The sequence below is a fragment of the Chlorocebus sabaeus genome, chromosome 15 (genome assembly GCF_047675955.1).
Source record: "Chlorocebus sabaeus isolate Y175 chromosome 15, mChlSab1.0.hap1, whole genome shotgun sequence".
Classification (NCBI taxonomy): domain Eukaryota; kingdom Metazoa; phylum Chordata; class Mammalia; order Primates; family Cercopithecidae; genus Chlorocebus; species Chlorocebus sabaeus.
Genome location: NC_132918.1, coordinates 66,446,106 through 66,458,384, shown reverse-complemented (window position 1 = coordinate 66,458,384; position 12,279 = coordinate 66,446,106).

The window sequence follows — 12,279 nt, the reverse complement described above, 5'->3', positions numbered from 1 at the left end:
TGTCTGTCCTTAGGGGCATTTCTCTCTTCAGGAACTGATATGGTTTGGCTCTGTGTCCCCACCCAAATCTCATCTCAAATTGTAATCCCCACATGTTGAGAGAGGGACCTGGTGAGAGGTGACTGGATCATGGGGAGAGTTTCCCTGATGCTGTTCTCATGATAGTGGTAGATTAAGTGTTTGGCAGTTCCCTCCTCACTCTCTCTCTCCTACTAACTTGCTTCCCCTTCACCTTCCTCCATGATTGTAAGTTTCCTGAGGCCTCCCCAGCTATACAGAACTGCGAGTCAATTAAACCTATTTTCTTCATAAATTACTCAGTCTCAGGTAGTATCTTTATAGCAGTGTGAAAACAGACTAATACAGGCACTCATGATACTTCCTGTGCGTGCAGGTATGGACAAGTGTCCATCTGCTTGTGATTCTTTCACTTATCTGTGTCCTCAGGAACTTATTCTCATGTTTGAGTTCTGAAATATTGCTAGAGATAACCTTGGTGCAGCATAATTACTTTTGGTTTTCTGGCTTCATAAATGAAGCCAGCTTGCATTATGCTGCCCTTTTGGAACTAGAATTCTCTAGGCCAAATCTTTGGGCTCAACTAGACTCTTCCCTTGCTCTACTTTTTACTCTGCCTATCACTAGATCTTTTCACATACCTCTTCCTTATATTTCTTGAAAAACCCCAAACCAAAGAAAAACCTTTTAAGTTTCTTATTTATCAAAGGTATTCTTAAGTTGATAAATATTAAATTCATCTAAATATTATTAATTTTAAAAATTGTTAATATCACTCCTCACTCATGTAGCTTTTCACAATGTACAGGCTCTCTTATTTAGGCTCTACTCAACCAGAATTTAAATGTAAATGGTAAGTTTGGTAAATTCAGATAACACAGATAGAGATGTGATAAAAAGGAAGGAAGACAGCCAACAAAAAGTGAGCTACTAAGCCAACAGCCAACAAAAGGTGAGCTACTAAGCCAACTGATGTGCTTTGGCTGTGTCCCTCCCCAAAATCTCATTTTGAGTTATAGTTCCCATAATCCTCACGTGTTGTGGAAGGGACCAGGTGGAGATAATTGAATTATGGGGGCAGTTTTCCCCATCCTGTTCTTATGATAGTGAGTTAGTTCTCATGAGATCGGATGGTTTTATAAGGTGCTTCCCCTGCTGTTCGCTCTGCACTCCTCCTTGCCTGCTACCATGTAAGACATGCCTTTGCTCCTCCTCTGCCATGATTGTGAGGCCTCCCCATCCATGTGAAACTGTGAGTCCATTAAACCTCTTTTTCTTTATGAGTTACCCAGTCTTGGGTATGTCCTTATTAGCAGCCTAAGAATGGGCTAATATACCAACTAACATGGTACATAACTTGACCTAGAGCCTGCTTGGAAACTCTGGAAATTGATCACCAAGCTTGATAGCACAGTTCATAGAAAACATGCAACATAATTATCCGACTTGAAGTATAAGGAAACTGGAATATTTATATACAGATTATTGCAGAACCATTGCTAGAGAGTTGCTCATGGAAGTGTTAGTTCGTCAGCACTCCACCTGTTCGGTATGTGCATACACACATATAGGCAATGGAGCCTTCCGCAGTTCCAGCACCCTCAGGTGCACAGCTTTAGACACTAGAAGTTGGGTGTTGGCCAAAGGACTCTGAGATACTCATTTCCAAGTTCTGTTGCATAGTTTATTCAATGCTAAAAGAGAATCATGCCAAGTAGCCAGAGTAGGTGTAATTTTTGTCTTATGAATTAAGTGAGGTTTGGAAAACCTAAGTGACAAACTTAAAGTCACATAGTATAACATATGTACATGAAGGATATGGTTAGACAATTAGAGAACACAGGGAAAAATACAGTCTGTACTTCCATTTGCTAGAGATTGGAGTTATTGGTATCAGTTTGACCCTTACAGGAGAGAGATTTGGTGCTCAGCTTTCCGAAGTGAACTCTGGGACCTCTCAGCCACATGAAGTCTTCAGACTTAGTTCAAACTGCAAAATGGCATAAACCATTCCCATTTCTCAGTGATTTACATTTGGCTGCTCTGCTCAATTGATACCACAGAATAATGACCCATATTTCATTTCTTGCTGACTTACCTGCACATTAGGCAGTTTCTATTAAAGTCCTAATGTACCAAAGCAAGGTAAATGGATGATCAGGAGGTTGTTACATACAGCTCAAAGTTTCCACAGAGTCATCCACTTTGAGACATAGTCAGGCTAATTCTTTGAATCTAAAAAACAAGAAATACCTGTGTTAATTCGACGCTAAAAATAAAGCAAGTGTTCCATATTTTTAATAGAGATAAATGCAGTTACAGATCTAAGAAACAATAACCGAACTAGTGAGCAGTCAAAATGCTCCGATAAGGTATCTATAATTTATTCATTCAGCCTTTCATTCATAATTTTTCTATTGAATCTCTTTTATGTGCTTGACTTTGTGCTAAGCATCAATGCTACAAAAATAAGTATCACAGTCTCTGTTTTTATGGAACTCATGCTCATAGATAAGTGTGGATTCAAAAACTTTACTGGAAGCTGGAAACATTTAGATGCAATATATAATGTAGTCTACAATAGAATATATGATGATAAAAATGAAAGTGAAATAACAGACTGGGACCAGACTGTGAAGAGCCTTGACTGTGATGACAGGGCTGTGATGACAAGAACTCACTGAAATTTACTTTCCAACAGTAGAATGACTCAAGTATCAATAGCAAGAAAATGAAGAAAATAATTTACCAGAAAGAAAACTATGTAACCTGCTTCTTGAGTATTATTCTCCATTTTAAAGAAATGCCAAGTTATTAAAAACACCCTCTTAGGACTATATCAGCCACTGATCACAATTTTTGAATATCTTTGACTTGCTTATTTTCCTAGAGAAGACATCCATTGCTTACTGATATTTTATCCATGGCTCTGGCCCACCTTCAGAGGGCATTCAAGAAATCAATGGAAAGATATGGGAAATGTTATAAGCTATAGATACTTCTATTGGTTAGACTTCAGAAATTTTTTCAAAGGAGATTTATGAGTATGTATCTCAAGAAAATTATTTTATTCTATTGGCTCTGTGCTTACAATAAAAATATGAGATGAGAATGTCTTAGAAATATAACACCAACAGCAAATTATTATTGAGGTTTTGTTGTGAGATACAATTGTGAATAACATGAGTAGACTCATTACCATCTTCACCTGGGAACTGGAGAGATGGTGAAACAGAGCTGCATCATGAAAAGAGCATGAAGCCCCTAAAATTGATAAGGAAATTAAGTAAAGTTTCAGCATACAAAATCATGTACAAAAATCAGTAGCATTGTTATACACCAGCAGCATTCTAGCTGACAAACAAATCTGGAACACATCTCATTTACAATAGCTACAAAGCAAATTAAATACTTAGGAATCCATCTAACCTAGGAGGTGAATGACCTCTACAAGGAGAACTACAAAGAACTGTTGAAAGAGATTAGAGACAACACAAATAAACAGAAAATATTCCATGCACATTGAAGAGTCAATATAGTTAAAATGGTCATACTTGCCCAAAGCAATTTACAGATGAATACTATTCCTACTAAAAGACCAATGCCATTTTTCACAGAATTAGAAAAATCTATTCTGAAAGTCACTAGGAACCAAAAAAGTGCTTGAATAACCGAAGCAATCCTAAACAAAAAGAACGAAGCTGGAGACATCATACTACTTGACTCCAAACTATATTACAAGACTACAGTAATAAAAATAGTATAGTACTGGTACAAACATAGACACATAGAACAGTGGAACAGAATAGAGAACCCAGAAATAAACCTGCATGCCTTAAACCTTCTGATCTTTTGCAAAATCAACAACAAGAAAAGCAACAGGAAAAGTGCTTCCTATTCAATAAATGGTGTTGGGAAGAATGAAAATGGACTTCTACTTTCCACTATCTATGAAAATTAACTGAAGATAGATTAAAGATTTAAATGTAAAACCTAACACTATAAAAATCCTAGCAGAAAACGTAGGAAATACCCTTCTCAACGTAGGCTTTGGCAAAGAAGTTATGGCTAAATCCCCAAAAGTAATTGCAATAAGCCAGAAATTGACAAATGGGATCTAATTAAACTAAAGAGCTCCTGCACAGCAAAAGAAATTGCTAACAGAGTAAACAGACAGCCTACAGAATGGGAGAAAATATTTGTACACTATGAGTGTGACAATGATCTAATAGCCTGAATCTACAAGGCACTTAAATCAACAAGCAAAAAACAAACAATCCAATTAGAAAATGGGCAAAGGACATAAACAGATACTTCTCAAAAGAATATATACAGCTTGCCAACAAACATATGAAAAAAATGCTCAACATCCCTAATCATCAAAGAAATGCAAATCAAAACCACAATGAGATACCATCTCATACCAGTCAGAATGGCTATTATTAAAAAATCAAGACACAACAGACGTGTGATACTGCAGAGGAAAGGGAATGCTTATACATTGAGGGTGAGAATGAAAATGAGTTCAGCCACTGTAGAGAGCAATTTGGAAATATTTCAGGGAACATAAAAATAGAATTGTCATTTGACTCAACAGTCACACTCCTGGGTATGTACCCAAATGAAAATAATTCATTCTGTCTTAAAGACATATGCGCCTGTATGCTCATTGTAGCACTATTCACAATAGCAAAAACATGTATCAACCTAAATGCCCATCAGCAGTAGGCTGAATAAAGAAGATGTCATACATATGCACCATGGAATACTATGTAGCCATATAAAACAACAAAATCATGTCCTTTGCAGAAACATGATGGAGCTGGAGGCCATTATCCTAAACAACCTAACACAAGAACCGAAAACCAAGTACTGCATGTTCTCACTTATAAGTAGAAGCTAAACATTGAATACACTTGATTGTAAAGATGAGAACAATAGACACTGGGGATCATTATATGGGAGGGAGGAAGGGGGGCATGGGCTGAGGAACCACCTATTAGGGCCTATGTGTATAGCCTGGGTGACAGGATTTTAGGATCCCAAGGCACAGCATCATGCAATTTACCTGTGCTGTATCCTCTAATCTGTAATAAAAGTTGAAATTTTTTTAAAAAGAAAAGAGCATGGGACTTGCAGAAGAGAATGTCAAATTAACAATGGCAAAAGTGCCTAACCCTGCCTGATCTTAATTCTTCATTTGTAAACTGGAGATAATATAGTCACTTTTTTATTGCCCTCAATACTTACCCTGCTGTATTCAAGTATGCATCTATTTTTGAAAATTTATGACATAGGTCTGTGTTTATTGACTTTCCGTCTCCCCCATTAAAATACAATTTCTACCCATGCAGGAATATTATTAGTCTTGGGTACTGTGAGAAGTAGAATAATGGTCCCTCACAGATGTCCATGTTCTAATCTTCAGAAACACTGAATATATTACATTATATGGCAAATGATAATTAATGTACCGAATTGAATTAAGTTTGCTATTAGCTAACCTTAATTTAGGGACATGATCGAGATTATCCAGGTCCTTAAATAGAGAGATGGCAGTGTGAGGACTCAGCTGGGTATTGCTGACTTTGAAGATTAAGGAATGGGTCTATAGGCCAGGGAACGTGTGGGTGATTTCCAGGAGCAGGAAAGAGCAAGAAAATCGATTCTCCCTAGAACCTTCATTAGGACCACAGATCTGCTCACATGTTGGGTTTAACCAGCTGAGACCCATTTCAGACCTCTGACTTCCAGAAATGAACAATAATAAATTTGTATTGTTTTAAGCCATTAAGTTTGTAGCAATTTTTAAAACCAGCAGTGGAAAACTAATATGAACTGAAACACAGCAAAGACTACATGTCTGGGTGAGTCCATGCAGGCATATTTTATAAAGAATAAAAACACAATCACTTAAAATACTGTCACAATTTAAGAGGGCACAGAGAGCTACAAGTAAAACACATATACACCTGCACACACAAAGGCCAAGTAGATATGAGTTTTAATGCAAAAATATTTAATTAAATTATATCTAATATTTTATACACTGCATATAGAAAGATACATACTTTCTACACAAAACATTTGCGTGCTTGGGTCTAGAAATACAAAACTGTATATAACATCTTTTTGAGGAAAAAGGGGTTAGAAGATCTTCTTATTGCTACAATCAAGTTTTTTTATTATTACTTGCTGTATTTCTAAACTCTTCTGCTGTTTAGTATTACATGGAGGCCTAGACAACATCACTGAGAGAAATTCATTTTCCAAGATGTACAGTAATTCTAATCAAGGCCATCTCTATATTGTTATTTTCTCTCCCCATCACTGCCATTCTCTTCTTTCTGTTTTCCCTCATGTCATCATCACATTTTAGTATTCAATGCATTTAGGATTGAATAATAAATACTAATCACCAAGACACTCAATAATGTTATTTTATCACGTACTTAAGGTTAAGCACTGCAAGATAAAATGAACAGAAAATAATCAAACATAGGCATAAGGTGAGCCCAGAACATCTTTTCATGCCACAGAATAATAGATTATTCAATGAATGATGGAGATATATTAAAAATACACTTCAGCTAGTTTGAAGGGGCTCTAGCCAAATCTGGGACAATTGGAACATACAAATAAAAATGCAAACTAATAAATATGGAATTATTGATGGTGTTAAACTCACACATAAATGCTAAAATTAGTGAGTAAAAGTTTCATTAAAAAAATACCTATAATCTCATGGTAGAGCCCCACAAATTAGTTACTAATTACAAAGAAAAAATTAATATAGGCATACCTCATCTTACTGCATTTAATTTTTAAAATTGTGCTTTGTAGATATTGCATTTTTCACAGATTGAAGGTTTATGGCAACTGTGTTGGCAAATCTATTGGTACCATTTCCAACAGTATGTACTCACTTTGTAATTCTATGTACATTTTGGTAATTCTCACACTATTTCAAAGTTTCTCATTATTATATTTGTTATGGTGATCTGTGATCAGTAATCTTCAAAGTTACTATTGTAATTGTTTTGGGGTGCTAAGAAATGCACCCATATGAGACAGTAAAATTAATCAATAAATGTTGTGGTGTTCTGACTGCTCCACTGATTGTCTGTTTCTCTGTCTCTCTCCTACTTTTTTGGCCTCCCTATTTCAGGAAATACAACCATATTGAAATTAAGCTAGTTAATAACCCTAAAATGGCATCTAAGTGTTCAAGCGTTAAAGTTCAAGACACACATCTTGCACTTTAAATCAAAAGCTAAAAATAATTCAGCTTAGTGAGGAAGACATGTTGAAAACCACCATAGACTGAAAGATAGGCATCTAGATGTGACCAAATAGATAGCAAAGGTGTGAATGAAAAAACATTCTTCAAGGAAATTAAAAGTGCTATTCCAGTAAACACTCAAATGATAAGACAGCAAAACAGCCTTATTGCTGATATGAAGAAAGTTTTTCTGCTCCAGACAGATCAAACCAGCCATGACATTCCCTTAAGCCAAAGCCTATTCCAAAGTAAGGACCTAACTCTTTTCAAGTCTATGAAGACTGAGAGGTGAGAAAGCTGCAGAAGAAAAGTTTGAAGCTATCAGAAATTGATTCACGATGTTTAAGGAAAGAAACCATCTCTCTAACATAAAAATACAAGGTGAAGTAGCAAGTGTTGATGAAGAAGCTGCTGCAAGTTATCCAGCAGATGTAGATAAGACAATTGTTGAAGGTACTACACTAAACAAGCTATTTTTGATGCAGATGAAACAACCTTCTATTCAAAGAAGATGTCATCTAAGACTTGCATAGCTGGAGAGGAGAAATCGATGCCTGGGTTTGATGCAAAGCTTCAAAATATAGGCTGACTCTCTTTCTAGGGGCCAATGCAACTGCTGACTAAGTTGAAGCCAATGCTTATTGACCATTTAACAAATCCTAGGGTGCTTAACAATTATGCTACATCTACTCTGCCTGTGTTCTCTAAATGAAACAACAAAGACAGGATCACAGCACATCTGTTTACATCATGGCTTACTAAATATTTCAACCCATTGTTGAGAACCACTGCTCAGAAAAAAAATAATTCCTTTCAAAACATTCCTGCTTATTGACAGTGGACATAGTCACCCAAGAGTTCGGATGGGGATGTACAGGGAGATTACTCTTGTATTTATGCCCACTAACACGTCAATTCTGCAGCCCATGGGTCCAGAAGTAATTCTGACTTTCAAGTCTTACTATTTAAGAAATACATTTCATAAGGCTATAGCTGCTATAGATAGTGATTCCTTTATGGATCTAGGAAAAGTAAATTGAAAACATTCTGGAAAGGTTTTATCATTCTAGATGCCTTAAATAACATTTGTGATTCATAAGAGGAGTTCAAAGTATTAACATAAACAGTAGTTTGGAAGAAGTTGATTCCAACCCTTACGGAATATTTTCAATGGTTCAAAACTTCAGTGGAGGAAATCACTGCAGATGATTATAGCAAGAGAAATAGAATTGGAAGTAATAGCAAAAGAAGTAGAATTAGAAGTAAAGCCTGAAGATGCTACTGAATTGCTACAATTTCATGACAGATATTGAAAGGATGAGGAGTTACTTACTTATAAATATGCAAAGAAAGTGTTCTCTTGCATTGGAATCTGTTTCTGGTGAATATGCTATAAACATGGTTGAAATGACAACGAAGATCTTGGAATATTATATAAACCTGCTTAATTAAACAGTGGCAGTGGTTAAGATACTGACTCCTATTTTGAAAGAGGTTCTACTTGGGTAAAATGCTATCAAACAGCATACCATGCCACAGGGAAATATTTTGTGAAAGGAAGAGTCAATTGAAGTGGCAAACTTCAATGTTGTCTTACTTTAAGAAATTGCCACAGCCACCCAGTCTTCAATAACCACCACTCTGATCAGTCAGCCAGCATTATCATCAAGGCAAGAACCTCCACCAGCAAAAGAAATTATGACTTGCTGAAGGCCCAGGTGATTATTAGTATTCTTTATCAATACAGTATTTTTAATTTAAATATTTACATAGTTTTTTAGGCATAGTGCTATTGCACACTTAATACACTACAAGATAGTGTAAAGATAACATTTATATACACTGGAAACCAAAACATTTGTGTAACTCACTTTGTTGCATTATTCACATTATCGTGGTAGTCTGCAATTGAGCCTGAGATATATCTGGGGTGTCAATAATATTATGGTGGAGAAATCTAGCAGAAATCACCCTAAACAAGAAACTAAATGCATTATCACTAAATTTGGGGAAAAAATATCATGTGCCTCTTGATAAGCTGCACTGAGAAAGAAATAACATCATTTCTGAGGTATTCCTGCCCAAAATATATAAAACCTGAATAATATCATGGAGATATATTAGATAAACCCAAATTGAAAGAAATACTATAGAAAAACTGGCCTGTATTCTTTCAAAGTATTAGACCAAAGACATTTTTCAAATGAAAGGAATCAAAGAAGAGATGACAAAAAAATGCAACATGTGATTCTGAATTGAGTCCTGAATCAAGGAACAAGAGGCATAAAGGGTATTATATTATTAAGCAACTGACAAAATTTGAATAGGACTGGGGATTAATTAATATTAAATCAATATTAAATGTCCTGATTTACATAATTGCAATGTGAGTGAATAAAAGATTATCTTTATTCTTAGGCAATACATACCAAAATGGTTATAGATAAAGGGATATAGATAAATATGCATTTACACCTTAGTATCAAATGGGATGAAATTTAAAAATAGGTGAATGTAGGTAAATGATATACAAGAGTTCATTTTATTCTTGCAACTTTTCTGTATATTTAAAATTACATCAAAATTTTAAGTTATAAGTAATAGCAATTAGTTCAGGTTTTATGCCTTCCAGAGAAGCTGACAACACCAGGTATTGATGAATACATAGAAACACTGGAGGCAGTATTTAAGTTGCTACAACTGCATTGAAGAAAAAGTGATATTATATCTAGTAACCTGATGATCTTTGTACCTGTGGTAGGCTGAATGCTATCCCATTAATTATTTCTACATTCTAATCTGTTGAACATGTGAATGTGTTACTTTAAATGGCAGGAGGGTCTTTGAAACATGATTAAGTTAAAGATCTTGAGCTCGAGAGATAATCCTGAATTATGTAAATGGGCCCAATGTCGTATAAGAGTCTCTTCGAAGGGTGGTAGGAGTGTCAGAGTCAAAGAAGGAGATGTGATAACATAAGTAAATGGTATCAGAGAGACTTGAAGATCCTACACTGCTGGCTTTGAAGATGGAGAAGTGGGCCAGGAACCAAGGAGCACAGGCAGCCTCCAGAAAGTGGACAAAGTAAGCAAACAGATCCTTCCCTCCAGCCTCTGGAGTAAGTGTGGCCCCGAAGTCCCCTTGATTTTGGCCCAGTGAAACCCACTTCAGAGCCTGGCCTGCAGAACTCTAAGATAATAAATTTGCATTATTCAAAGCTACTAACTTTGTGGTAATTTGTTACAACAGCAATAGGAAACTAATGTAACAGCTTATGTTACTTAAAATACTTATGGCCAGTATTTCTATTTCTAGGTATAGGGTTTACAGAAACTCTCATTTATGTGGCCAAAACATTTAGACATAGTTTGTAATAGAAATATTGGCACCATGGAATGCCCACCAATGGGGAAATAGATAGTCTAGTCATCTGATGAAACACCAAATGACTAAATCAGGAAATATGTCAGCATAGATAAATCACAAAAATACAATGTTAAGTGAAACAAAACAAAGATTTGCTCCTTAAAATGTAGGTTCAAAAGGATATCATATATGTAAATTCTTAAAACATTAAAAACATTACTCTCTATCAAGGATGCTTGTATATACAAAAATGTATTTTTATAGCATGAAATCATATATGGACAGCATACATATCCAGTGAAGTGTCACATCTGAAAGAAGGGTAGTGAAATTGAGGGAAAAATATCCAAGGTTCAACCAAATAAATGTAACAATTAGTAAGACTTGCTTAATGAATGTGGTCAGTGAGGAGAGAGAAGTCAGTTAGACTCTGGCATTTTTAACTCAAAAAATGGAATATTTGTTGATAACTAAGCAAGAGTGGGAATAAAGAAGAGCATGTTTGGGGGGAGAAAGTATTTTTTTTTTTATTTCAGTCACTAAAGTTTGAGCATTTTCTCCAAGATATTTACAAGGGGTGATATAGGGCTGTATAAAAGTTGCTGGAACTTTCTTGAACAAAAGCATGGACTCCAGAAAATATGTGGGGTGTCAGAAAGGAAGACAATAGTGTTTGCTGCTATTGTGTTGTTTGGCTATAGCACAGCTTATATGAAACAGAGGGGGATTAAAATGCTCTCAGAATGCAATTTGGGTATCAAGTCTTTTAAGGGCTGTAAACTCTAAGCCTGAGACCTACGATTCTGGAACCAGGAATTTTTCACTACCACACAAATCTTAGGCTATTATGTTAATTTGCACCATAAGACACTTCTAAATGTTCAATTTGCTGAGAAAATGATTAAAATTGCTTCCAGGTACAATTTTTTTTATTTAAAAATCTTTTATTCTTTTCTTTTTTGCCTTAGAACACTGCAGAAAAATGTGTTCATAAACTTCAAGACCTTTTAAGATATCAAACAGATTTTTTAAGTCAATGAATAATAATGAAAATGGCTTAAGAGGCTTTCTGCTCTATCTTTCTGCCAGCATATTGTTGTTCATATTAATAGACTTTGCTGCATGTTATCTACTTTGGCTTAACCATCCACTAGGGATAAAACTATTGAAGTAATTTGCAGTTTCCTCCCGTGTCAAGTCATCACCGTGGGTCAGATCAATTTCTGTTATTTTCATAGTAAATTCTTCTTTCTCTTACATGTAGCCTATATAGATCTTGGCTTAGCTCCTAAAAGAGAAAGCGATTTCTTCCTCTCCTTAAGGCATATTTATTTCATCTTTCTGTATACTTTCTAGACAGTTCATTATCAAATTATATGATACTACACAGACCCAGCATCGTAAATATTTCTTTATAAATTAGTCTTCTTGTGACTTCCTCCCACCATACCCACTGTGTTGCACAAGAAGAGCCTAGGATATCACCAAGATATTGCCTTCTCTGTTTCTCCTCATTTATTGGTATTTGGTTCAAGAAATAGTGCTAGCCATTTATTTATATAATATAAAAATAATAGTTACTTAAGAAAGAATTTAAAATCTTTTTTAACTGC